At 52.0% G+C, this 19535-nt stretch overlaps 60 non-coding genes across 60 annotated transcripts; 40 read left to right on the forward strand and 20 right to left on the reverse strand.

The window, feature by feature from the left end:
- The first annotated feature begins 149 nt into the window (after positions 1-149).
- On the forward strand, positions 150-222 carry Trnav-cac (transfer RNA valine (anticodon CAC)). Its single transcript has one exon. It is a non-coding gene; the product is annotated as a tRNA-Val (tRNA).
- Positions 223-380: 158 nt separating this feature from the next.
- Positions 381-453, forward strand: Trnav-aac (transfer RNA valine (anticodon AAC)). The gene has a single exon. It is a non-coding gene; the product is annotated as a tRNA-Val (tRNA).
- A 195-nt stretch (positions 454-648) lies between these two features.
- On the reverse strand, positions 649-720 carry Trnap-agg (transfer RNA proline (anticodon AGG)). The gene has a single exon. It is a non-coding gene; the product is annotated as a tRNA-Pro (tRNA).
- A 411-nt stretch (positions 721-1131) lies between these two features.
- Positions 1132-1204, forward strand: Trnav-cac (transfer RNA valine (anticodon CAC)). The gene has a single exon. It is a non-coding gene; the product is annotated as a tRNA-Val (tRNA).
- Positions 1205-1362: 158 nt separating this feature from the next.
- On the forward strand, positions 1363-1435 carry Trnav-aac (transfer RNA valine (anticodon AAC)). Its single transcript has one exon. It is a non-coding gene; the product is annotated as a tRNA-Val (tRNA).
- A 195-nt stretch (positions 1436-1630) lies between these two features.
- On the reverse strand, positions 1631-1702 carry Trnap-agg (transfer RNA proline (anticodon AGG)). The gene has a single exon. It is a non-coding gene; the product is annotated as a tRNA-Pro (tRNA).
- A 411-nt stretch (positions 1703-2113) lies between these two features.
- Positions 2114-2186, forward strand: Trnav-cac (transfer RNA valine (anticodon CAC)). Its single transcript has one exon. It is a non-coding gene; the product is annotated as a tRNA-Val (tRNA).
- A 158-nt stretch (positions 2187-2344) lies between these two features.
- Positions 2345-2417, forward strand: Trnav-aac (transfer RNA valine (anticodon AAC)). Its single transcript has one exon. It is a non-coding gene; the product is annotated as a tRNA-Val (tRNA).
- A 195-nt stretch (positions 2418-2612) lies between these two features.
- Positions 2613-2684, reverse strand: Trnap-agg (transfer RNA proline (anticodon AGG)). The gene has a single exon. It is a non-coding gene; the product is annotated as a tRNA-Pro (tRNA).
- A 411-nt stretch (positions 2685-3095) lies between these two features.
- Positions 3096-3168, forward strand: Trnav-cac (transfer RNA valine (anticodon CAC)). Its single transcript has one exon. It is a non-coding gene; the product is annotated as a tRNA-Val (tRNA).
- Positions 3169-3326: 158 nt separating this feature from the next.
- Positions 3327-3399, forward strand: Trnav-aac (transfer RNA valine (anticodon AAC)). Its single transcript has one exon. It is a non-coding gene; the product is annotated as a tRNA-Val (tRNA).
- Positions 3400-3594: 195 nt separating this feature from the next.
- On the reverse strand, positions 3595-3666 carry Trnap-agg (transfer RNA proline (anticodon AGG)). Its single transcript has one exon. It is a non-coding gene; the product is annotated as a tRNA-Pro (tRNA).
- Positions 3667-4077: 411 nt separating this feature from the next.
- On the forward strand, positions 4078-4150 carry Trnav-cac (transfer RNA valine (anticodon CAC)). The gene has a single exon. It is a non-coding gene; the product is annotated as a tRNA-Val (tRNA).
- A 158-nt stretch (positions 4151-4308) lies between these two features.
- Trnav-aac (transfer RNA valine (anticodon AAC)) lies at positions 4309-4381 on the forward strand. The gene has a single exon. It is a non-coding gene; the product is annotated as a tRNA-Val (tRNA).
- Positions 4382-4576: 195 nt separating this feature from the next.
- Trnap-agg (transfer RNA proline (anticodon AGG)) lies at positions 4577-4648 on the reverse strand. Its single transcript has one exon. It is a non-coding gene; the product is annotated as a tRNA-Pro (tRNA).
- Positions 4649-5059: 411 nt separating this feature from the next.
- Positions 5060-5132, forward strand: Trnav-cac (transfer RNA valine (anticodon CAC)). The gene has a single exon. It is a non-coding gene; the product is annotated as a tRNA-Val (tRNA).
- Positions 5133-5289: 157 nt separating this feature from the next.
- On the forward strand, positions 5290-5362 carry Trnav-aac (transfer RNA valine (anticodon AAC)). The gene has a single exon. It is a non-coding gene; the product is annotated as a tRNA-Val (tRNA).
- Positions 5363-5557: 195 nt separating this feature from the next.
- On the reverse strand, positions 5558-5629 carry Trnap-agg (transfer RNA proline (anticodon AGG)). The gene has a single exon. It is a non-coding gene; the product is annotated as a tRNA-Pro (tRNA).
- A 411-nt stretch (positions 5630-6040) lies between these two features.
- Positions 6041-6113, forward strand: Trnav-cac (transfer RNA valine (anticodon CAC)). The gene has a single exon. It is a non-coding gene; the product is annotated as a tRNA-Val (tRNA).
- Positions 6114-6271: 158 nt separating this feature from the next.
- Trnav-aac (transfer RNA valine (anticodon AAC)) lies at positions 6272-6344 on the forward strand. The gene has a single exon. It is a non-coding gene; the product is annotated as a tRNA-Val (tRNA).
- Positions 6345-6539: 195 nt separating this feature from the next.
- Trnap-agg (transfer RNA proline (anticodon AGG)) lies at positions 6540-6611 on the reverse strand. Its single transcript has one exon. It is a non-coding gene; the product is annotated as a tRNA-Pro (tRNA).
- A 411-nt stretch (positions 6612-7022) lies between these two features.
- On the forward strand, positions 7023-7095 carry Trnav-cac (transfer RNA valine (anticodon CAC)). The gene has a single exon. It is a non-coding gene; the product is annotated as a tRNA-Val (tRNA).
- Positions 7096-7253: 158 nt separating this feature from the next.
- Trnav-aac (transfer RNA valine (anticodon AAC)) lies at positions 7254-7326 on the forward strand. The gene has a single exon. It is a non-coding gene; the product is annotated as a tRNA-Val (tRNA).
- Positions 7327-7521: 195 nt separating this feature from the next.
- Positions 7522-7593, reverse strand: Trnap-agg (transfer RNA proline (anticodon AGG)). The gene has a single exon. It is a non-coding gene; the product is annotated as a tRNA-Pro (tRNA).
- Positions 7594-8004: 411 nt separating this feature from the next.
- Trnav-cac (transfer RNA valine (anticodon CAC)) lies at positions 8005-8077 on the forward strand. The gene has a single exon. It is a non-coding gene; the product is annotated as a tRNA-Val (tRNA).
- A 158-nt stretch (positions 8078-8235) lies between these two features.
- Trnav-aac (transfer RNA valine (anticodon AAC)) lies at positions 8236-8308 on the forward strand. Its single transcript has one exon. It is a non-coding gene; the product is annotated as a tRNA-Val (tRNA).
- A 195-nt stretch (positions 8309-8503) lies between these two features.
- Trnap-agg (transfer RNA proline (anticodon AGG)) lies at positions 8504-8575 on the reverse strand. The gene has a single exon. It is a non-coding gene; the product is annotated as a tRNA-Pro (tRNA).
- Positions 8576-8986: 411 nt separating this feature from the next.
- Trnav-cac (transfer RNA valine (anticodon CAC)) lies at positions 8987-9059 on the forward strand. The gene has a single exon. It is a non-coding gene; the product is annotated as a tRNA-Val (tRNA).
- A 158-nt stretch (positions 9060-9217) lies between these two features.
- Trnav-aac (transfer RNA valine (anticodon AAC)) lies at positions 9218-9290 on the forward strand. Its single transcript has one exon. It is a non-coding gene; the product is annotated as a tRNA-Val (tRNA).
- Positions 9291-9485: 195 nt separating this feature from the next.
- Positions 9486-9557, reverse strand: Trnap-agg (transfer RNA proline (anticodon AGG)). Its single transcript has one exon. It is a non-coding gene; the product is annotated as a tRNA-Pro (tRNA).
- A 411-nt stretch (positions 9558-9968) lies between these two features.
- On the forward strand, positions 9969-10041 carry Trnav-cac (transfer RNA valine (anticodon CAC)). Its single transcript has one exon. It is a non-coding gene; the product is annotated as a tRNA-Val (tRNA).
- Positions 10042-10199: 158 nt separating this feature from the next.
- On the forward strand, positions 10200-10272 carry Trnav-aac (transfer RNA valine (anticodon AAC)). The gene has a single exon. It is a non-coding gene; the product is annotated as a tRNA-Val (tRNA).
- A 195-nt stretch (positions 10273-10467) lies between these two features.
- On the reverse strand, positions 10468-10539 carry Trnap-agg (transfer RNA proline (anticodon AGG)). Its single transcript has one exon. It is a non-coding gene; the product is annotated as a tRNA-Pro (tRNA).
- A 411-nt stretch (positions 10540-10950) lies between these two features.
- Positions 10951-11023, forward strand: Trnav-cac (transfer RNA valine (anticodon CAC)). Its single transcript has one exon. It is a non-coding gene; the product is annotated as a tRNA-Val (tRNA).
- Positions 11024-11181: 158 nt separating this feature from the next.
- Positions 11182-11254, forward strand: Trnav-aac (transfer RNA valine (anticodon AAC)). Its single transcript has one exon. It is a non-coding gene; the product is annotated as a tRNA-Val (tRNA).
- A 195-nt stretch (positions 11255-11449) lies between these two features.
- Positions 11450-11521, reverse strand: Trnap-agg (transfer RNA proline (anticodon AGG)). Its single transcript has one exon. It is a non-coding gene; the product is annotated as a tRNA-Pro (tRNA).
- A 411-nt stretch (positions 11522-11932) lies between these two features.
- On the forward strand, positions 11933-12005 carry Trnav-cac (transfer RNA valine (anticodon CAC)). Its single transcript has one exon. It is a non-coding gene; the product is annotated as a tRNA-Val (tRNA).
- A 158-nt stretch (positions 12006-12163) lies between these two features.
- Positions 12164-12236, forward strand: Trnav-aac (transfer RNA valine (anticodon AAC)). Its single transcript has one exon. It is a non-coding gene; the product is annotated as a tRNA-Val (tRNA).
- A 195-nt stretch (positions 12237-12431) lies between these two features.
- Positions 12432-12503, reverse strand: Trnap-agg (transfer RNA proline (anticodon AGG)). The gene has a single exon. It is a non-coding gene; the product is annotated as a tRNA-Pro (tRNA).
- Positions 12504-12914: 411 nt separating this feature from the next.
- Positions 12915-12987, forward strand: Trnav-cac (transfer RNA valine (anticodon CAC)). The gene has a single exon. It is a non-coding gene; the product is annotated as a tRNA-Val (tRNA).
- A 158-nt stretch (positions 12988-13145) lies between these two features.
- Positions 13146-13218, forward strand: Trnav-aac (transfer RNA valine (anticodon AAC)). The gene has a single exon. It is a non-coding gene; the product is annotated as a tRNA-Val (tRNA).
- Positions 13219-13413: 195 nt separating this feature from the next.
- On the reverse strand, positions 13414-13485 carry Trnap-agg (transfer RNA proline (anticodon AGG)). Its single transcript has one exon. It is a non-coding gene; the product is annotated as a tRNA-Pro (tRNA).
- Positions 13486-13896: 411 nt separating this feature from the next.
- Trnav-cac (transfer RNA valine (anticodon CAC)) lies at positions 13897-13969 on the forward strand. Its single transcript has one exon. It is a non-coding gene; the product is annotated as a tRNA-Val (tRNA).
- A 158-nt stretch (positions 13970-14127) lies between these two features.
- On the forward strand, positions 14128-14200 carry Trnav-aac (transfer RNA valine (anticodon AAC)). The gene has a single exon. It is a non-coding gene; the product is annotated as a tRNA-Val (tRNA).
- A 195-nt stretch (positions 14201-14395) lies between these two features.
- Positions 14396-14467, reverse strand: Trnap-agg (transfer RNA proline (anticodon AGG)). Its single transcript has one exon. It is a non-coding gene; the product is annotated as a tRNA-Pro (tRNA).
- A 411-nt stretch (positions 14468-14878) lies between these two features.
- Positions 14879-14951, forward strand: Trnav-cac (transfer RNA valine (anticodon CAC)). Its single transcript has one exon. It is a non-coding gene; the product is annotated as a tRNA-Val (tRNA).
- Positions 14952-15109: 158 nt separating this feature from the next.
- Positions 15110-15182, forward strand: Trnav-aac (transfer RNA valine (anticodon AAC)). The gene has a single exon. It is a non-coding gene; the product is annotated as a tRNA-Val (tRNA).
- A 195-nt stretch (positions 15183-15377) lies between these two features.
- On the reverse strand, positions 15378-15449 carry Trnap-agg (transfer RNA proline (anticodon AGG)). The gene has a single exon. It is a non-coding gene; the product is annotated as a tRNA-Pro (tRNA).
- A 411-nt stretch (positions 15450-15860) lies between these two features.
- Positions 15861-15933, forward strand: Trnav-cac (transfer RNA valine (anticodon CAC)). The gene has a single exon. It is a non-coding gene; the product is annotated as a tRNA-Val (tRNA).
- A 158-nt stretch (positions 15934-16091) lies between these two features.
- Trnav-aac (transfer RNA valine (anticodon AAC)) lies at positions 16092-16164 on the forward strand. The gene has a single exon. It is a non-coding gene; the product is annotated as a tRNA-Val (tRNA).
- A 195-nt stretch (positions 16165-16359) lies between these two features.
- Positions 16360-16431, reverse strand: Trnap-agg (transfer RNA proline (anticodon AGG)). Its single transcript has one exon. It is a non-coding gene; the product is annotated as a tRNA-Pro (tRNA).
- A 411-nt stretch (positions 16432-16842) lies between these two features.
- Trnav-cac (transfer RNA valine (anticodon CAC)) lies at positions 16843-16915 on the forward strand. The gene has a single exon. It is a non-coding gene; the product is annotated as a tRNA-Val (tRNA).
- Positions 16916-17073: 158 nt separating this feature from the next.
- On the forward strand, positions 17074-17146 carry Trnav-aac (transfer RNA valine (anticodon AAC)). Its single transcript has one exon. It is a non-coding gene; the product is annotated as a tRNA-Val (tRNA).
- A 195-nt stretch (positions 17147-17341) lies between these two features.
- Positions 17342-17413, reverse strand: Trnap-agg (transfer RNA proline (anticodon AGG)). Its single transcript has one exon. It is a non-coding gene; the product is annotated as a tRNA-Pro (tRNA).
- Positions 17414-17824: 411 nt separating this feature from the next.
- Trnav-cac (transfer RNA valine (anticodon CAC)) lies at positions 17825-17897 on the forward strand. The gene has a single exon. It is a non-coding gene; the product is annotated as a tRNA-Val (tRNA).
- A 158-nt stretch (positions 17898-18055) lies between these two features.
- On the forward strand, positions 18056-18128 carry Trnav-aac (transfer RNA valine (anticodon AAC)). The gene has a single exon. It is a non-coding gene; the product is annotated as a tRNA-Val (tRNA).
- A 195-nt stretch (positions 18129-18323) lies between these two features.
- Trnas-aga (transfer RNA serine (anticodon AGA)) lies at positions 18324-18395 on the reverse strand. The gene has a single exon. It is a non-coding gene; the product is annotated as a tRNA-Ser (tRNA).
- A 411-nt stretch (positions 18396-18806) lies between these two features.
- Positions 18807-18879, forward strand: Trnav-cac (transfer RNA valine (anticodon CAC)). Its single transcript has one exon. It is a non-coding gene; the product is annotated as a tRNA-Val (tRNA).
- A 158-nt stretch (positions 18880-19037) lies between these two features.
- On the forward strand, positions 19038-19110 carry Trnav-aac (transfer RNA valine (anticodon AAC)). Its single transcript has one exon. It is a non-coding gene; the product is annotated as a tRNA-Val (tRNA).
- A 195-nt stretch (positions 19111-19305) lies between these two features.
- Trnap-agg (transfer RNA proline (anticodon AGG)) lies at positions 19306-19377 on the reverse strand. Its single transcript has one exon. It is a non-coding gene; the product is annotated as a tRNA-Pro (tRNA).
- Between the last annotated feature and the right edge of the window lie 158 nt (positions 19378-19535).

Genomic DNA, 19535 nt, shown 5'->3' on the forward strand with positions numbered 1-19535 from the left:
CAGACAAACTCTCGAGCACCCGAAGACTTCTTGTGCCCTCGGCTGTAATGGTTTCCAGGCTGTCAAAAGAACCGTCGCGTGTGCATTCGCGGACGGGAGACAGGCTGAGGTAATTTCGAGGGAACGGGGATGGACTCCTCACGTCCGCAGTTTCCGTCGTGTAGCGGTTATCACGTCTGCTTCACACGCAGAAGGTCCCCGGTTCGATCCCGGGCGGGAACAGTATTTTCCTGAATATGTCGTATTGTACTCCAGTGAGCCACGACATGTGAGGATCTTCTGCATGTACCTTTGTTATGCAAGTAGCGCATTTATTTAATTTTTTAGTTACGATGACAACATCAGCACGAGTTGCCTCTAAGGTAAGGCGCACACAAGTAGTTTCCGTGGTGTAGCGGTTATCACGTCTGCCTAACACGCAGAAGGTCCCCGGTTCGATCCCGGGCGGAAACACTTTTTCATCATTAAAAACAAGACATAGTAACATGCATCTGCTTCCATCTGTACCCAAAAACCTTCGTAATCGCCTTCACACGTCGGATCAGAGTGTCAATTGCTCACATCAAATATGAAATTCATTTGATACTGCCGCCGAGCATTTTGCGTCGACTCAGCCACTCACGTGCGATCAGTTTGCACAAAACGCTAGGGCTCGTCCGGGATTTGAACCCGGGACCTCCTGCACCCTAAGCAGGAATCATACCCCTAGACCAACGAGCCACCTGACATGGCGAATGACTATAATTTCAGTGCACTGGGTCCCTCGATGTGGTCCAGGGTGCTCTGGAAAGTCTCGTGTAGGCTGGCGGGATGGGGGCGGCGCGAATTCCCGCGGTCGGCGGCCTTCCTGGGCTATTGGTACCTTCATGTAGAGCTGCCGCTGGGCTCGCACTCCCTGCTGCTAAGAAAGTGATTGCTTTTGCTGCTATGACTTACAATCACGACTGCGGGAAAAACCGCTATCTCGTTAGGGGTGCTACGGCAGACAAACTCTCGAGCACCCGAAGACTTCTTGTGCCCTCGGCTGTAATGGTTTCCAGGCTGTCAAAAGAACCGTCGCGTGTGCATTCGCGGACGGGAGACAGGCTGAGGTAATTTCGAGGGAACGGGGATGGACTCCTCACGTCCGCAGTTTCCGTCGTGTAGCGGTTATCACGTCTGCTTCACACGCAGAAGGTCCCCGGTTCGATCCCGGGCGGGAACAGTATTTTCCTGAATATGTCGTATTGTACTCCAGTGAGCCACGACATGTGAGGATCTTCTGCATGTACCTTTGTTATGCAAGTAGCGCATTTATTTAATTTTTTAGTTACGATGACAACATCAGCACGAGTTGCCTCTAAGGTAAGGCGCACACAAGTAGTTTCCGTGGTGTAGCGGTTATCACGTCTGCCTAACACGCAGAAGGTCCCCGGTTCGATCCCGGGCGGAAACACTTTTTCATCATTAAAAACAAGACATAGTAACATGCATCTGCTTCCATCTGTACCCAAAAACCTTCGTAATCGCCTTCACACGTCGGATCAGAGTGTCAATTGCTCACATCAAATATGAAATTCATTTGATACTGCCGCCGAGCATTTTGCGTCGACTCAGCCACTCACGTGCGATCAGTTTGCACAAAACGCTAGGGCTCGTCCGGGATTTGAACCCGGGACCTCCTGCACCCTAAGCAGGAATCATACCCCTAGACCAACGAGCCACCTGACATGGCGAATGACTATAATTTCAGTGCACTGGGTCCCTCGATGTGGTCCAGGGTGCTCTGGAAAGTCTCGTGTAGGCTGGCGGGATGGGGGCGGCGCGAATTCCCGCGGTCGGCGGCCTTCCTGGGCTATTGGTACCTTCATGTAGAGCTGCCGCTGGGCTCGCACTCCCTGCTGCTAAGAAAGTGATTGCTTTTGCTGCTATGACTTACAATCACGACTGCGGGAAAAACCGCTATCTCGTTAGGGGTGCTACGGCAGACAAACTCTCGAGCACCCGAAGACTTCTTGTGCCCTCGGCTGTAATGGTTTCCAGGCTGTCAAAAGAACCGTCGCGTGTGCATTCGCGGACGGGAGACAGGCTGAGGTAATTTCGAGGGAACGGGGATGGACTCCTCACGTCCGCAGTTTCCGTCGTGTAGCGGTTATCACGTCTGCTTCACACGCAGAAGGTCCCCGGTTCGATCCCGGGCGGGAACAGTATTTTCCTGAATATGTCGTATTGTACTCCAGTGAGCCACGACATGTGAGGATCTTCTGCATGTACCTTTGTTATGCAAGTAGCGCATTTATTTAATTTTTTAGTTACGATGACAACATCAGCACGAGTTGCCTCTAAGGTAAGGCGCACACAAGTAGTTTCCGTGGTGTAGCGGTTATCACGTCTGCCTAACACGCAGAAGGTCCCCGGTTCGATCCCGGGCGGAAACACTTTTTCATCATTAAAAACAAGACATAGTAACATGCATCTGCTTCCATCTGTACCCAAAAACCTTCGTAATCGCCTTCACACGTCGGATCAGAGTGTCAATTGCTCACATCAAATATGAAATTCATTTGATACTGCCGCCGAGCATTTTGCGTCGACTCAGCCACTCACGTGCGATCAGTTTGCACAAAACGCTAGGGCTCGTCCGGGATTTGAACCCGGGACCTCCTGCACCCTAAGCAGGAATCATACCCCTAGACCAACGAGCCACCTGACATGGCGAATGACTATAATTTCAGTGCACTGGGTCCCTCGATGTGGTCCAGGGTGCTCTGGAAAGTCTCGTGTAGGCTGGCGGGATGGGGGCGGCGCGAATTCCCGCGGTCGGCGGCCTTCCTGGGCTATTGGTACCTTCATGTAGAGCTGCCGCTGGGCTCGCACTCCCTGCTGCTAAGAAAGTGATTGCTTTTGCTGCTATGACTTACAATCACGACTGCGGGAAAAACCGCTATCTCGTTAGGGGTGCTACGGCAGACAAACTCTCGAGCACCCGAAGACTTCTTGTGCCCTCGGCTGTAATGGTTTCCAGGCTGTCAAAAGAACCGTCGCGTGTGCATTCGCGGACGGGAGACAGGCTGAGGTAATTTCGAGGGAACGGGGATGGACTCCTCACGTCCGTAGTTTCCGTAGTGTAGTGGTTATCACGTCTGCTTCACACGCAGAAGGTCCCCGGTTCGATCCCGGGCGGGAACAGTATTTTCCTGAATATGTCGTATTGTACTCCAGTGAGCCACGACATGTGAGGATCTTCTGCATGTACCTTTGTTATGCAAGTAGCGCATTTATTTAATTTTTTAGTTACGATGACAACATCAGCACGAGTTGCCTCTAAGGTAAGGCGCACACAAGTAGTTTCCGTGGTGTAGCGGTTATCACGTCTGCCTAACACGCAGAAGGTCCCCGGTTCGATCCCGGGCGGAAACACTTTTTCATCATTAAAAACAAGACATAGTAACATACATCTGCTTCCATCTGTACCCAAAAACCTTCGTAATCGCCTTCACACGTCGGATCAGAGTGTCAATTGCTCACATCAAATATGAAATTCATTTGATACTGCCGCCGAGCATTTTGCGTCGACTCAGCCACTCACGTGCGATCAGATTGCACAAAACGCTAGGGCTCGTCCGGGATTTGAACCCGGGACCTCCTGCACCCTAAGCAGGAATCATACCCCTAGACCAACGAGCCACCTGACATGGCGAATGACTATAATTTCAGTGCACTGGGTCCCTCGATGTGGTCCAGGGTGCTCTGGAAAGTCTCGTGTAGGCTGGCGGGATGGGGGCGGCGCGAATTCCCGCGGTCGGCGGCCTTCCTGGGCTATTGGTACCTTCATGTAGAGCTGCCGCTGGGCTCGCACTCCCTGCTGCTAAGAAAGTGATTGCTTTTGCTGCTATGACTTACAATCACGACTGCGGGAAAAACCGCTATCTCGTTAGGGGTGCTACGGCAGACAAACTCTCGAGCACCCGAAGACTTCTTGTGCCCTCGGCTGTAATGGTTTCCAGGCTGTCAAAAGAACCGTCGCGTGTGCATTCGCGGACGGGAGACAGGCTGAGGTAATTTCGAGGGAACGGGGATGGACTCCTCACGTCCGCAGTTTCCGTAGTGTAGCGGTTATCACGTCTGCTTCACACGCAGAAGGTCCCTGGTTCGATCCCGGGCGGGAACAGTATTTTCCTGAATATGTCGTATTGTACTCCAGTGAGCCACGACACGTGAGGATCTTCTGCATGTACCTTTGTTATGCAAGTAGCGCATTTATTTAATTTTTTAGTTACGATGACAACATCAGCACGAGTTGCCTCTAAGGTAAGGCGCACACAAGTAGTTTCCGTGGTGTAGCGGTTATCACGTCTGCCTAACACGCAGAAGGTCCCCGGTTCGATCCCGGGCGGAAACACTTTTTCATCATTAAAAACAAGACATAGTAACATACATCTGCTTCCATCTGTACCCAAAAACCTTCGTAATCGCCTTCACACGTCGGATCAGAGTGTCAATTGCTCACATCAAATATGAAATTCATTTGATACTGCCGCCGAGCATTTTGCGTCGACTCAGCCACTCACGTGCGATCAGTTTGCACAAAACGCTAGGGCTCGTCCGGGATTTGAACCCGGGACCTCCTGCACCCTAAGCAGGAATCATACCCCTAGACCAACGAGCCACCTGACATGGCGAATGACTATAATTTCAGTGCACTGGGTCCCTCGATGTGGTCCAGGGTGCTCTGGAAAGTCTCGTGTAGGCTGGCGGGATGGGGGCGGCGCGAATTCCCGCGGTCGGCGGCCTTCCTGGGCTATTGGTACCTTCATGTAGAGCTGCCGCTGGGCTCGCACTCCCTGCTGCTAAGAAAGTGATTGCTTTTGCTGCTATGACTTACAATCACGACTGCGGGAAAAACCGCTATCTCGTTAGGGGTGCTACGGCAGACAAACTCTCGAGCACCCGAAGACTTCTTGTGCCCTCGGCTGTAATGGTTTCCAGGCTGTCAAAAGAACCGTCGCGTGTGCATTCGCGGACGGGAGACAGGCTGAGGTAATTTCGAGGGAACGGGGATGGACTCCTCACGTCCGCAGTTTCCGTCGTGTAGCGGTTATCACGTCTGCTTCACACGCAGAAGGTCCCCGGTTCGATCCCGGGCGGGAACAGTATTTTCCTGAATATGTCGTATTGTACTCCAGTGAGCCACGACATGTGAGGATCTTCTGCATGTACCTTTGTTATGCAAGTAGCGCATTTATTTAATTTTTAGTTACGATGACAACATCAGCACGAGTTGCCTCTAAGGTAAGGCGCACACAAGTAGTTTCCGTGGTGTAGCGGTTATCACGTCTGCCTAACACGCAGAAGGTCCCCGGTTCGATCCCGGGCGGAAACACTTTTTCATCATTAAAAACAAGACATAGTAACATGCATCTGCTTCCATCTGTACCCAAAAACCTTCGTAATCGCCTTCACACGTCGGATCAGAGTGTCAATTGCTCACATCAAATATGAAATTCATTTGATACTGCCGCCGAGCATTTTGCGTCGACTCAGCCACTCACGTGCGATCAGTTTGCACAAAACGCTAGGGCTCGTCCGGGATTTGAACCCGGGACCTCCTGCACCCTAAGCAGGAATCATACCCCTAGACCAACGAGCCACCTGACATGGCGAATGACTATAATTTCAGTGCACTGGGTCCCTCGATGTGGTCCAGGGTGCTCTGGAAAGTCTCGTGTAGGCTGGCGGGATGGGGGCGGCGCGAATTCCCGCGGTCGGCGGCCTTCCTGGGCTATTGGTACCTTCATGTAGAGCTGCCGCTGGGCTCGCACTCCCTGCTGCTAAGAAAGTGATTGCTTTTGCTGCTATGACTTACAATCACGACTGCGGGAAAAACCGCTATCTCGTTAGGGGTGCTACGGCAGACAAACTCTCGAGCACCCGAAGACTTCTTGTGCCCTCGGCTGTAATGGTTTCCAGGCTGTCAAAAGAACCGTCGCGTGTGCATTCGCGGACGGGAGACAGGCTGAGGTAATTTCGAGGGAACGGGGATGGACTCCTCACGTCCGTAGTTTCCGTAGTGTAGTGGTTATCACGTCTGCTTCACACGCAGAAGGTCCCCGGATCGATCCCGGGCGGGAACAGTATTTTCCTGAATATGTCGTATTGTACTCCAGTGAGCCACGACATGTGAGGATCTTCTGCATGTACCTTTGTTATGCAAGTAGCGCATTTATTTAATTTTTTAGTTACGATGACAACATCAGCACGAGTTGCCTCTAAGGTAAGGCGCACACAAGTAGTTTCCGTGGTGTAGCGGTTATCACGTCTGCCTAACACGCAGAAGGTCCCCGGTTCGATCCCGGGCGGAAACACTTTTTCATCATTAAAAACAAGACATAGTAACATGCATCTGCTTCCATCTGTACCCAAAAACCTTCGTAATCGCCTTCACACGTCGGATCAGAGTGTCAATTGCTCACATCAAATATGAAATTCATTTGATACTGCCGCCGAGCATTTTGCGTCGACTCAGCCACTCACGTGCGATCAGTTTGCACAAAACGCTAGGGCTCGTCCGGGATTTGAACCCGGGACCTCCTGCACCCTAAGCAGGAATCATACCCCTAGACCAACGAGCCACCTGACATGGCGAATGACTATAATTTCAGTGCACTGGGTCCCTCGATGTGGTCCAGGGTGCTCTGGAAAGTCTCGTGTAGGCTGGCGGGATGGGGGCGGCGCGAATTCCCGCGGTCGGCGGCCTTCCTGGGCTATTGGTACCTTCATGTAGAGCTGCCGCTGGGCTCGCACTCCCTGCTGCTAAGAAAGTGATTGCTTTTGCTGCTATGACTTACAATCACGACTGCGGGAAAAACCGCTATCTCGTTAGGGGTGCTACGGCAGACAAACTCTCGAGCACCCGAAGACTTCTTGTGCCCTCGGCTGTAATGGTTTCCAGGCTGTCAAAAGAACCGTCGCGTGTGCATTCGCGGACGGGAGACAGGCTGAGGTAATTTCGAGGGAACGGGGATGGACTCCTCACGTCCGCAGTTTCCGTCGTGTAGCGGTTATCACGTCTGCTTCACACGCAGAAGGTCCCCGGTTCGATCCCGGGCGGGAACAGTATTTTCCTGAATATGTCGTATTGTACTCCAGTGAGCCACGACATGTGAGGATCTTCTGCATGTACCTTTGTTATGCAAGTAGCGCATTTATTTAATTTTTTAGTTACGATGACAACATCAGCACGAGTTGCCTCTAAGGTAAGGCGCACACAAGTAGTTTCCGTGGTGTAGCGGTTATCACGTCTGCCTAACACGCAGAAGGTCCCCGGTTCGATCCCGGGCGGAAACACTTTTTCATCATTAAAAACAAGACATAGTAACATGCATCTGCTTCCATCTGTACCCAAAAACCTTCGTAATCGCCTTCACACGTCGGATCAGAGTGTCAATTGCTCACATCAAATATGAAATTCATTTGATACTGCCGCCGAGCATTTTGCGTCGACTCAGCCACTCACGTGCGATCAGTTTGCACAAAACGCTAGGGCTCGTCCGGGATTTGAACCCGGGACCTCCTGCACCCTAAGCAGGAATCATACCCCTAGACCAACGAGCCACCTGACATGGCGAATGACTATAATTTCAGTGCACTGGGTCCCTCGATGTGGTCCAGGGTGCTCTGGAAAGTCTCGTGTAGGCTGGCGGGATGGGGGCGGCGCGAATTCCCGCGGTCGGCGGCCTTCCTGGGCTATTGGTACCTTCATGTAGAGCTGCCGCTGGGCTCGCACTCCCTGCTGCTAAGAAAGTGATTGCTTTTGCTGCTATGACTTACAATCACGACTGCGGGAAAAACCGCTATCTCGTTAGGGGTGCTACGGCAGACAAACTCTCGAGCACCCGAAGACTTCTTGTGCCCTCGGCTGTAATGGTTTCCAGGCTGTCAAAAGAACCGTCGCGTGTGCATTCGCGGACGGGAGACAGGCTGAGGTAATTTCGAGGGAACGGGGATGGACTCCTCACGTCCGCAGTTTCCGTAGTGTAGCGGTTATCACGTCTGCTTCACACGCAGAAGGTCCCCGGTTCGATCCCGGGCGGGAACAGTATTTTCCTGAATATGTCGTATTGTACTCCAGTGAGCCACGACACGTGAGGATCTTCTGCATGTACCTTTGTTATGCAAGTAGCGCATTTATTTAATTTTTTAGTTACGATGACAACATCAGCACGAGTTGCCTCTAAGGGAAGGCGCACACAAGTAGTTTCCGTGGTGTAGCGGTTATCACGTCTGCCTAACACGCAGAAGGTCCCCGGTTCGATCCCGGGCGGAAACACTTTTTCATCATTAAAAACAAGACATAGTAACATACATCTGCTTCCATCTGTACCCAAAAACCTTCGTAATCGCCTTCACACGTCGGATCAGAGTGTCAATTGCTCACATCAAATATGAAATTCATTTGATACTGCCGCCGAGCATTTTGCGTCGACTCAGCCACTCACGTGCGATCAGTTTGCACAAAACGCTAGGGCTCGTCCGGGATTTGAACCCGGGACCTCCTGCACCCTAAGCAGGAATCATACCCCTAGACCAACGAGCCACCTGACATGGCGAATGACTATAATTTCAGTGCACTGGGTCCCTCGATGTGGTCCAGGGTGCTCTGGAAAGTCTCGTGTAGGCTGGCGGGATGGGGGCGGCGCGAATTCCCGCGGTCGGCGGCCTTCCTGGGCTATTGGTACCTTCATGTAGAGCTGCCGCTGGGCTCGCACTCCCTGCTGCTAAGAAAGTGATTGCTTTTGCTGCTATGACTTACAATCACGACTGCGGGAAAAACCGCTATCTCGTTAGGGGTGCTACGGCAGACAAACTCTCGAGCACCCGAAGACTTCTTGTGCCCTCGGCTGTAATGGTTTCCAGGCTGTCAAAAGAACCGTCGCGTGTGCATTCGCGGACGGGAGACAGGCTGAGGTAATTTCGAGGGAACGGGGATGGACTCCTCACGTCCGCAGTTTCCGTCGTGTAGCGGTTATCACGTCTGCTTCACACGCAGAAGGTCCCCGGTTCGATCCCGGGCGGGAACAGTATTTTCCTGAATATGTCGTATTGTACTCCAGTGAGCCACGACATGTGAGGATCTTCTGCATGTACCTTTGTTATGCAAGTAGCGCATTTATTTAATTTTTTAGTTACGATGACAACATCAGCACGAGTTGCCTCTAAGGTAAGGCGCACACAAGTAGTTTCCGTGGTGTAGCGGTTATCACGTCTGCCTAACACGCAGAAGGTCCCCGGTTCGATCCCGGGCGGAAACACTTTTTCATCATTAAAAACAAGACATAGTAACATGCATCTGCTTCCATCTGTACCCAAAAACCTTCGTAATCGCCTTCACACGTCGGATCAGAGTGTCAATTGCTCACATCAAATATGAAATTCATTTGATACTGCCGCCGAGCATTTTGCGTCGACTCAGCCACTCACGTGCGATCAGTTTGCACAAAACGCTAGGGCTCGTCCGGGATTTGAACCCGGGACCTCCTGCACCCTAAGCAGGAATCATACCCCTAGACCAACGAGCCACCTGACATGGCGAATGACTATAATTTCAGTGCACTGGGTCCCTCGATGTGGTCCAGGGTGCTCTGGAAAGTCTCGTGTAGGCTGGCGGGATGGGGGCGGCGCGAATTCCCGCGGTCGGCGGCCTTCCTGGGCTATTGGTACCTTCATGTAGAGCTGCCGCTGGGCTCGCACTCCCTGCTGCTAAGAAAGTGATTGCTTTTGCTGCTATGACTTACAATCACGACTGCGGGAAAAACCGCTATCTCGTTAGGGGTGCTACGGCAGACAAACTCTCGAGCACCCGAAGACTTCTTGTGCCCTCGGCTGTAATGGTTTCCAGGCTGTCAAAAGAACCGTCGCGTGTGCATTCCCGGACGGGAGACAGGCTGAGGTAATTTCGAGGGAACGGGGATGGACTCCTCACGTCCGTAGTTTCCGTAGTGTAGTGGTTATCACGTCTGCTTCACACGCAGAAGGTCCCCGGTTCGATCCCGGGCGGGAACAGTATTTTCCTGAATATGTCGTATTGTACTCCAGTGAGCCACGACATGTGAGGATCTTCTGCATGTACCTTTGTTATGCAAGTAGCGCATTTATTTAATTTTTTAGTTACGATGACAACATCAGCACGAGTTGCCTCTAAGGTAAGGCGCACACAAGTAGTTTCCGTGGTGTAGCGGTTATCACGTCTGCCTAACACGCAGAAGGTCCCCGGTTCGATCCCGGGCGGAAACACTTTTTCATCATTAAAAACAAGACATAGTAACATGCATCTGCTTCCATCTGTACCCAAAAACCTTCGTAATCGCCTTCACACGTCGGATCAGAGTGTCAATTGCTCACATCAAATATGAAATTCATTTGATACTGCCGCCGAGCATTTTGCGTCGACTCAGCCACTCACGTGCGATCAGTTTGCACAAAACGCTAGGGCTCGTCCGGGATTTGAACCCGGGACCTCCTGCACCCTAAGCAGGAATCATACCCCTAGACCAACGAGCCACCTGACATGGCGAATGACTATAATTTCAGTGCACTGGGTCCCTCGATGTGGTCCAGGGTGCTCTGGAAAGTCTCGTGTAGGCTGGCGGGATGGGGGCGGCGCGAATTCCCGCGGTCGGCGGCCTTCCTGGGCTATTGGTACCTTCATGTAGAGCTGCCGCTGGGCTCGCACTCCCTGCTGCTAAGAAAGTGATTGCTTTTGCTGCTATGACTTACAATCACGACTGCGGGAAAAACCGCTATCTCGTTAGGGGTGCTACGGCAGACAAACTCTCGAGCACCCGAAGACTTCTTGTGCCCTCGGCTGTAATGGTTTCCAGGCTGTCAAAAGAACCGTCGCGTGTGCATTCGCGGACGGGAGACAGGCTGAGGTAATTTCGAGGGAACGGGGATGGACTCCTCACGTCCGCAGTTTCCGTCGTGTAGCGGTTATCACGTCTGCTTCACACGCAGAAGGTCCCCGGTTCGATCCCGGGCGGGAACAGTATTTTCCTGAATATGTCGTATTGTACTCCAGTGAGCCACGACATGTGAGGATCTTCTGCATGTACCTTTGTTATGCAAGTAGCGCATTTATTTAATTTTTTAGTTACGATGACAACATCAGCACGAGTTGCCTCTAAGGTAAGGCGCACACAAGTAGTTTCCGTGGTGTAGCGGTTATCACGTCTGCCTAACACGCAGAAGGTCCCCGGTTCGATCCCGGGCGGAAACACTTTTTCATCATTAAAAACAAGACATAGTAACATGCATCTGCTTCCATCTGTACCCAAAAACCTTCGTAATCGCCTTCACACGTCGGATCAGAGTGTCAATTGCTCACATCAAATATGAAATTCATTTGATACTGCCGCCGAGCATTTTGCGTCGACTCAGCCACTCACGTGCGATCAGTTTGCACAAAACGCTAGGGCTCGTCCGGGATTTGAACCCGGGACCTCCTGCACCCTAAGCAGGAATCATACCCCTAGACCAACGAGCCACCTGACATGGCGAATGACTATAATTTCAGTGCACTGGGTCCCTCGATGTGGTCCAGGGTGCTCTGGAAAGTCTCGTGTAGGCTGGCGGGATGGGGGCGGCGCGAATTCCCGCGGTCGGCGGCCTTCCTGGGCTATTGGTACCTTCATGTAGAGCTGCCGCTGGGCTCGCACTCCCTGCTGCTAAGAAAGTGATTGCTTTTGCTGCTATGACTTACAATCACGACTGCGGGAAAAACCGCTATCTCGTTAGGGGTGCTACGGCAGACAAACTCTCGAGCACCCGAAGACTTCTTGTGCCCTCGGCTGTAATGGTTTCCAGGCTGTCAAAAGAACCGTCGCGTGTGCATTCGCGGACGGGAGACAGGCTGAGGTAATTTCGAGGGAACGGGGATGGACTCCTCACGTCCGCAGTTTCCGTAGTGTAGCGGTTATCACGTCTGCTTCACACGCAGAAGGTCCCCGGTTCGATCCCGGGCGGGAACAGTATTTTCCTGAATATGTCGTATTGTACTCCGGTGAGCCACGACACGTGAGGATCTTCTGCATGTACCTTTGTTATGCAAGTAGCGCATTTATTTAATTTTTTAGTTACGATGACAACATCAGCACGAGTTGCCTCTAAGGTAAGGCGCACACAAGTAGTTTCCGTGGTGTAGCGGTTATCACGTCTGCCTAACACGCAGAAGGTCTCCGGTTCGATCCCGGGCGGAAACACTTTTTCATCATTAAAAACAAGACATAGTAACATACATCTGCTTCCATCTGTACCCAAAAACCTTCGTAATCGCCTTCACACGTCGGATCAGAGTGTCAATTGCTCACATCAAATATGAAATTCATTTGATACTGCCGCCGAGCATTTTGCGTCGACTCAGCCACTCACGTGCGATCAGTTTGCACAAAACGCTAGGGCTCGTCCGGGATTTGAACCCGGGACCTCCTGCACCCTAAGCAGGAATCATACCCCTAGACCAACGAGCCACCTGACATGGCGAATGACTATAATTTCAGTGCACTGGGTCCCTCGATGTGGTCCAGGGTGCTCTGGAAAGTCTCGTGTAGGCTGGCGGGATGGGGGCGGCGCGAATTCCCGCGGTCGGCGGCCTTCCTGGGCTATTGGTACCTTCATGTAGAGCTGCCGCTGGGCTCGCACTCCCTGCTGCTAAGAAAGTGATTGCTTTTGCTGCTATGACTTACAATCACGACTGCGGGAAAAACCGCTATCTCGTTAGGGGTGCTACGGCAGACAAACTCTCGAGCACCCGAAGACTTCTTGTGCCCTCGGCTGTAATGGTTTCCAGGCTGTCAAAAGAACCGTCGCGTGTGCATTCGCGGACGGGAGACAGGCTGAGGTAATTTCGAGGGAACGGGGATGGACTCCTCACGTCCGCAGTTTCCGTAGTGTAGCGGTTATCACGTCTGCTTCACACGCAGAAGGTCCCCGGTTCGATCCCGGGCGGGAACAGTATTTTCCTGAATACGTCGTATTGTACTCCAGTGAGCCACGACACGTGAGGATCTTCTGCATGTACCTTTGTTATGCAAGTAGCGAATTTATTTAATTTTTTAGTTACGATGACAACATCAGCACGAGTTGCCTCTAAGGTAAGGCGCACACAAGTAGTTTCCGTGGTGTAGCGGTTATCACGTCTGCCTAACACGCAGAAGGTCCCCGGTTCGATCCCGGGCGGAAACACTTTTTCATCATTAAAAACAAGACATAGTAACATACATCTGCTTCCATCTGTACCCAAAAACCTTCGTAATCGCCTTCACACGTCGGATCAGAGTGTCAATTGCTCACATCAAATATGAAATTCATTTGATACTGCCGCCGAGCATTTTGCGTCGACTCAGCCACTCACGTGCGATCAGTTTGCACAAAACGCTAGGGCTCGTCCGGGATTTGAACCCGGGACCTCCTGCACCCTAAGCAGGAATCATACCCCTAGACCAACGAGCCACCTGACATGGCGAATGACTATAATTTCAGTGCACTGGGTCCCTCGATGTGGTCCAGGGTGCTCTGGAAAGTCTCGTGTAGGCTGGCGGGATGGGGGCGGCGCGAATTCCCGCGGTCGGCGGCCTTCCTGGGCTATTGGTACCTTCATGTAGAGCTGCCGCTGGGCTCGCACTCCCTGCTGCTAAGAAAGTGATTGCTTTTGCTGCTATGACTTACAATCACGACTGCGGGAAAAACCGCTATCTCGTTAGGGGTGCTACGGCAGACAAACTCTCGAGCACCCGAAGACTTCTTGTGCCCTCGGCTGTAATGGTTTCCAGGCTGTCAAAAGAACCGTCGCGTGTGCATTCGCGGACGGGAGACAGGCTGAGGTAACTTCGAGGGAACGGGGATGGACTCCTCACGTCCGCAGTTTCCGTCGTGTAGCGGTTATCACGTCTGCTTCACACGCAGAAGGTCCCCGGTTCGATCCCGGGCGGGAACAGTATTTTCCTGAATATGTCGTATTGTACTCCAGTGAGCCACGACATGTGAGGATCTTCTGCATGTACCTTTGTTATGCAAGTAGCGCATTTATTTAATTTTTTAGTTACGATGACAACATCAGCACGAGTTGCCTCTAAGGTAAGGCGCACACAAGTAGTTTCCGTGGTGTAGCGGTTATCACGTCTGCCTAACACGCAGAAGGTCCCCGGTTCGATCCCGGGCGGAAACACTTTTTCATCATTAAAAACAAGACATAGTAACATGCATCTGCTTCCATCTGTACCCAAAAACCTTCGTAATCGCCTTCACACGTCGGATCAGAGTGTCAATTGCTCACATCAAATATGAAATTCATTTGATACTGCCGCCGAGCATTTTGCGTCGACTCAGCCACTCACGTGCGATCAGTTTGCACAAAACGCTAGGGCTCGTCCGGGATTTGAACCCGGGACCTCCTGCACCCTAAGCAGGAATCATACCCCTAGACCAACGAGCCACCTGACATGGCGAATGACTATAATTTCAGTGCACTGGGTCCCTCGATGTGGTCCAGGGTGCTCTGGAAAGTCTCGTGTAGGCTGGCGGGATGGGGGCGGCGCGAATTCCCGCGGTCGGCGGCCTTCCTGGGCTATTGGTACCTTCATGTAGAGCTGCCGCTGGGCTCGCACTCCCTGCTGCTAAGAAAGTGATTGCTTTTGCTGCTATGACTTACAATCACGACTGCGGGAAAAACCGCTATCTCGTTAGGGGTGCTACGGCAGACAAACTCTCGAGCACCCGAAGACTTCTTGTGCCCTCGGCTGTAATGGTTTCCAGGCTGTCAAAAGAACCGTCGCGTGTGCATTCGCGGACGGGAGACAGGCTGAGGTAACTTCGAGGGAACGGGGATGGACTCCTCACGTCCGCAGTTTCCGTCGTGTAGCGGTTATCACGTCTGCTTCACACGCAGAAGGTCCCCGGTTCGATCCCGGGCGGGAACAGTATTTTCCTGAATATGTCGTATTGTACTCCAGTGAGCCACGACATGTGAGGATCTTCTGCATGTACCTTTGTTATGCAAGTAGCGCATTTATTTAATTTTTTAGTTACGATGACAACATCAGCACGAGTTGCCTCTAAGGTAAGGCGCACACAAGTAGTTTCCGTGGTGTAGCGGTTATCACGTCTGCCTAACACGCAGAAGGTCCCCGGTTCGATCCCGGGCGGAAACACTTTTTCATCATTAAAAACAAGACATAGTAACATGCATCTGCTTCCATCTGTACCCAAAAACCTTCGTAATCGCCTTCACACGTCGGATCAGAGTGTCAATTGCTCACATCAAATATGAAATTCATTTGATACTGCCGCCGAGCATTTTGCGTCGACTCAGCCACTCACGTGCGATCAGTTTGCACAAAACGCTAGGGCTCGTCCGGGATTTGAACCCGGGACCTCCTGCACCCTAAGCAGGAATCATACCCCTAGACCAACGAGCCACCTGACATGGCGAATGACTATAATTTCAGTGCACTGGGTCCCTCGATGTGGTCCAGGGTGCTCTGGAAAGTCTCGTGTAGGCTGGCGGGATGGGGGCGGCGCGAATTCCCGCGGTCGGCGGCCTTCCTGGGCTATTGGTACCTTCATGTAGAGCTGCCGCTGGGCTCGCACTCCCTGCTGCTAAGAAAGTGATTGCTTTTGCTGCTATGACTTACAATCAAGACTGCGGGAAAAACCGCTATCTCGTTAGGGGTGCTACGGCAGACAAACTCTCGAGCACCCGAAGACTTCTTGTGCCCTCGGCTGTAATGGTTTCCAGGCTGTCAAAAGAACCGTCGCGTGTGCATTCGCGGACGGGAGACAGGCTGAGGTAATTTCGAGGGAACGGGGATGGACTCCTCACGTCCGCAGTTTCCGTAGTGTAGCGGTTATCACGTCTGCTTCACACGCAGAAGGTCCCCGGTTCGATCCCGGGCGGGAACAGTATTTTCCTGAATATGTCGTATTGTACTCCAGTGAGCCACGACACGTGAGGATCTTCTGCATGTACCTTTGTTATGCAAGTAGCGCATTTATTTAATTTTTTAGTTACGATGACAACATCAGCACGAGTTGCCTCTAAGGTAAGGCGCACACAAGTAGTTTCCGTGGTGTAGCGGTTATCACGTCTGCCTAACACGCAGAAGGTCTCCGGTTCGATCCCGGGCGGAAACACTTTTTCATCATTAAAAACAAGACATAGTAACATACATCTGCTTCCATCTGTACCCAAAAACCTTCGTAATCGCCTTCACACGTCGGATCAGAGTGTCAATTGCTCACATCAAATATGAAATTCATTTGATACTGCCGCCGAGCATTTTGCGTCGACTCAGCCACTCACGTGCGATCAGTTTGCACAAAACGCTAGGGCTCGTCCGGGATTTGAACCCGGGACCTCCTGCACCCTAAGCAGGAATCATACCCCTAGACCAACGAGCCACCTGACATGGCGAATGACTATAATTTCAGTGCACTGGGTCTCTCGATGTGGTCCAGGGTGCTCTGGAAAGTCTCGTGTAGGCTGGCGGGATGGGGGCGGCGCGAATTCCCGCGGTCGGCGGCCTTCCTGGGCTATTGGTACCTTCATGTAGAGCTGCCGCTGGGCTCGCACTCCCTGCTGCTAAGAAAGTGATTGCTTTTGCTGCTATGACTTACAATCACGACTGCGGGAAAAACCGCTATCTCGTTAGGGGTGCTACGGCAGACAAACTCTCGAGCACCCGAAGACTTCTTGTGCCCTCGGCTGTAATGGTTTCCAGGCTGTCAAAAGAACCGTCGCGTGTGCATTCGCGGACGGGAGACAGGCTGAGGTAATTTCGAGGGAACGGGGATGGACTCCTCACGTCCGCAGTTTCCGTAGTGTAGCGGTTATCACGTCTGCTTCACACGCAGAAGGTCCCCGGTTCGATCCCGGGCGGGAACAGTATTTTCCTGAATATGTCGTATTGTACTCCAGTGAGCCACGACACGTGAGGATCTTCTGCATGTACCTTTGTTATGCAAGTAGCGCATTTATTTAATTTTTTAGTTACGATGACAACATCAGCACGAGTTGCCTCTAAGGTAAGGCGCACACAAGTAGTTTCCGTGGTGTAGCGGTTATCACGTCTGCCTAACACGCAGAAGGTCTCCGGTTCGATCCCGGGCGGAAACACTTTTTCATCATTAAAAACAAGACATAGTAACATACATCTGCTTCCATCTGTACCCAAAAACCTTCGTAATCGCCTTCACACGTCGGATCAGAGTGTCAATTGCTCACATCAAATATGAAATTCATTTGATACTGCCGCCGAGCATTTTGCGTCGACTCAGCCACTCACGTGCGATCAGTTTGCACAAAACGCTAGGGCTCGTCCGGGATTTGAACCCGGGACCTCCTGCACCCTAAGCAGGAATCATACCCCTAGACCAACGAGCCACCTGACATGGCGAATGACTATAATTTCAGTGCACTGGGTCCCTCGATGTGGTCCAGGGTGCTCTGGAAAGTCTCGTGTAGGCTGGCGGGATGGGGGCGGCGCGAATTCCCGCGGTCGGCGGCCTTCCTGGGCTATTGGTACCTTCATGTAGAGCTGCCGCTGGGCTCGCACTCCCTGCTGCTAAGAAAGTGATTGCTTTTGCTGCTATGACTTACAATCACGACTGCGGGAAAAACCGCTATCTCGTTAGGGGTGCTACGGCAGACAAACTCTCGAGCACCCGAAGACTTCTTGTGCCCTCGGCTGTAATGGTTTCCAGGCTGTCAAAAGAACCGTCGCGTGTGCATTCGCGGACGGGAGACAGGCTGAGGTAATTTCGAGGGAACGGGGATGGACTCCTCACGTCCGCAGTTTCCGTCGTGTAGCGGTTATCACGTCTGCTTCACACGCAGAAGGTCCCCGGTTCGATCCCGGGCGGGAACAGTATTTTCCTGAATATGTCGTATTGTACTCCAGTGAGCCACGACATGTGAGGATCTTCTGCATGTACCTTTGTTATGCAAGTAGCGCATTTATTTAATTTTTTAGTTACGATGACAACATCAGCACGAGTTGCCTCTAAGGTAAGGCGCACACAAGTAGTTTCCGTGGTGTAGCGGTTATCACGTCTGCCTAACACGCAGAAGGTCCCCGGTTCGATCCCGGGCGGAAACACTTTTTCATCATTAAAAACAAGACATAGTAACATGCATCTGCTTCCATCTGTACCCAAAAACCTTCGTAATCGCCTTCACACGTCGGATCAGAGTGTCAATTGCTCACATCAAATATGAAATTCATTTGATACTGCCGCCGAGCATTTTGCGTCGACTCAGCCACTCACGTGCGATCAGTTTGCACAAAACGCTAGGGCTCGTCCGGGATTTGAACCCGGGACCTCCTGCACTCTAAGCAGGAATCATACCCCTAGACCAACGAGCCACCTGACATGGCGAATGACTATAATTTCAGTGCACTGGGTCCCTCGATGTGGTCCAGGGTGCTATGGAAAGTCTCGTGTAGGCTGGCGGGATGGGGGCGGCGCGAATTCCCGCGGTCGGCGGCCTTCCTGGGCTATTGGTACCTTCATGTAGAGCTGCCGCTGGGCTCGCACTCCCTGCTGCTAAGAAAGTGATTGCTTTTGCTGCTATGACTTACAATCACGACTGCGGGAAAAACCGCTATCTCGTTAGGGGTGCTACGGCAGACAAACTCTCGAGCACCCGAAGACTTCTTGTGCCCTCGGCTGTAATGGTTTCCAGGCTGTCAAAAGAACCGTCGCGTGTGCATTCGCGGACGGGAGACAGGCTGAGGTAATTTCGAGGGAACGGGGATGGACTCCTCACGTCCGCAGTTTCCGTAGTGTAGCGGTTATCACGTCTGCTTCACACGCAGAAGGTCCCCGGTTCGATCCCGGGCGGGAACAGTATTTTCCTGAATATGTCGTATTGTACTCCAGTGAGCCACGACACGTGAGGATCTTCTGCATGTACCTTTGTTATGCAAGTAGCGCATTTATTTAATTTTTTAGTTACGATGACAACATCAGCACGAGTTGCCTCTAAGGTAAGGCGCACACAAGTAGTTTCCGTGGTGTAGCGGTTATCACGTCTGCCTAACACGCAGAAGGTCTCCGGTTCGATCCCGGGCGGAAACACTTTTTCATCATTAAAAACAAGACATAGTAACATACATCTGCTTCCATCTGTACCCAAAAACCTTCGTAATCGCCTTCACACGTCGGATCAGAGTGTCAATTGCTCACATCAAATATGAAATTCATTTGATACTGCCGCCGAGCATTTTGCGTCGACTCAGCCACTCACGTGCGATCAGTTTGCACAAAACGCTAGGGCTCGTCCGGGATTTGAACCCGGGACCTCCTGCACCCTAAGCAGGAATCATACCCCTAGACCAACGAGCCACCTGACATGGCGAATGACTATAATTTCAGTGCACTGGGTCCCTCGATGTGGTCCAGGGTGCTCTGGAAAGTCTCGTGTAGGCTGGCGGGATGGGGGCGGCGCGAATTCCCGCGGTCGGCGGCCTTCCTGGGCTATTGGTACCTTCATGTAGAGCTGC

Source organism: Schistocerca gregaria, chromosome 2, assembly GCF_023897955.1.
Source record: "Schistocerca gregaria isolate iqSchGreg1 chromosome 2, iqSchGreg1.2, whole genome shotgun sequence".
NCBI lineage: Eukaryota > Metazoa > Arthropoda > Insecta > Orthoptera > Acrididae > Schistocerca > Schistocerca gregaria.